Source organism: Stegodyphus dumicola, chromosome 7 (genome assembly GCF_044657685.1).
Source record: "Stegodyphus dumicola isolate Sdum_Otavi_A_Nest chromosome 7, ASM4465768v1".
Taxonomy (NCBI): domain Eukaryota; kingdom Metazoa; phylum Arthropoda; class Arachnida; order Araneae; family Eresidae; genus Stegodyphus; species Stegodyphus dumicola.
The window spans coordinates 140,386,936-140,388,966 of NC_140774.1; the positions used below are offsets into that span (position 1 = coordinate 140,386,936).

Genomic DNA, 2,031 nt, shown 5'->3' on the forward strand with positions numbered 1-2,031 from the left:
ATTAATGTGACATTTTAGTATTAGAAACTCTAAAACAAATTGTGAAAGTATTATGCCTATATCCTGTATTCTTCATTCTTAATAAAATTTCACTTCTTAAGAAAATTCACCCCAGATAATAAAAAATACCTACTTGTATAGAGTATTTCAGAAAACTTCCACTGCTCTCCATTTCTTGAATGTAAACTTATAAGGTATTTCTCCCACCTTCTTGGCGTGCCTTCGTGGTGTGGTGGTCTGCACGCTGAGCGCTATTTCAGAGGTCCGCGGTTCGATTCCCGGCGAAGGAGTTGATAATTTTTCAATCTCTCTTGCTTCCAAAATATACCTAATGTCTCTACAGTGGCTCTCGAACTAAAAGGGTAGTGGATGATGAATCTCCACACCCAGGATTTGGCGATTGGGTCCCATAAAATCCCCAGTCGCCCTTTAAAAAGGGAAGTCTATAAGGTATTTCTCCCGCCTTCTTAGCAAGCCTTCATGGTGTAGTGGTCTGCATGCTCAGCATGTTTTTGAGAGGTCCGCGGTTCAATTCCCGGTGAAGGCGTCGCATATTTTTCATCTTTCCTGCTTCCAAAAAATACCTAATGTTTCTATAAATTAATGGTTCTTAAAAAATATGCTTCGAAACTGCAACATTTCGGGCATTTGAAAACTTTTATCAAAACGATTAATAAAATTCCGTTCCCATGTGTTTAAAATTACCCAATTACGAAAATTATTAAGTAAAATATGTTAGAACTTCTTGTAAATATCACTAAAGACAGCAATGTATTTAGTTTCGGAATGAAAATTTTAACACTCTTATACATCAGAAAAAAATTTTTAAATAGAAGTACTGGCTTCAAACTTCTGTGGTTAAATTGTTCAATTTTTAATCTATCAAATTTCAGGTTTTGCACGTCCCTTAAATAAACATTATTTAAGTTTATTTTCATCGAATGAAAGTTATAACATAAATCATTTAATTATGAAAATTGTTTTCAGGTCTAATATTTCAATTTACAAATCCTCGCTCCTTCTCCATAAGAAACGTTCCTTAAATTGATAAAGAATGATGAGACTAATAGAAATATTCCTTGCCCACGTCATGTATAAAAATTTATTTTTTGTATATTTCTTTTAAAAGCACTACATGGCCAAAATTGTCTTAGAAGGAAAGCCGTATTTCATTAATTTCTAAAAATAGAATATCATGGATGTACGACATATCATTTAAGAGATATTTAGACATGCAGTCTTTCTTCAAACCTTAATAATTTTTTGACAGAGATGGAAGAGTTCAGATTTCTTTATTATTCAATATCTTGTTTCCTTGACTTTCAAGTAATAAGTATTGATTGAATGAGGACATTTATTACACTGCTGTCATATCTGAGAAACATAATTTCTTATCAAAGGGAATGCTTTTAGTTAATGACAAAAGATATTCTTGAAACATATTGTGCTATATATTTTGTATTAAATGTTTAATCAATATATTCTGTATTTAATCTTGTACTTTATATCATATTATCCCACATTGGAAAGAATCGAAAATTCGATTATTCGAATCACGGCAAAATTGGAAAATTGTATTATTCGAATCACCGCAAAACACACAAGGAGGGAGGAAAGCCTTTGTGGAGGACTTTCTAAGGAAACTGCCTCGAATTTAAGGTACACGTGAGAAAAACCTTGAACACTTTCATGGAATTAGCTTGTTCACAGGCATTTGAGCTTGTTCACAGGAATTAGCTTGTTCACAGGCATTTGAGCCATTGCATTTATAATAGTTCAACGATTTTATCGTTTGAATTAAAAATTAGAGTCGTCTGTAAAAGCCTACATTTTTTAGTTAAAAATTCTATTTATATTTCTATGTACTAAATGGATCTTTAAAGTCAGTAGTACTACATTGTAAACACAAATACTATAGAGACATTAGGTTCGAAGCAGGAAAGATGAAAAATGAGCAATGCCCTCGCCGGGACTCGAATCACGGACCTCTCGAATTCGCGTCGAGCGTGCTGACCACTACACTACGAAGGC

General features: G+C 33.3%; 1 non-coding gene across 1 annotated transcript; it reads right to left on the minus strand.

The window, feature by feature from the left end:
• Positions 1 to 1,958: 1,958 nt before the first annotated feature.
• TRNAS-CGA (transfer RNA serine (anticodon CGA)) lies at positions 1,959 to 2,031 on the minus strand. The gene has a single exon. It is a non-coding gene; the product is annotated as a tRNA-Ser (tRNA).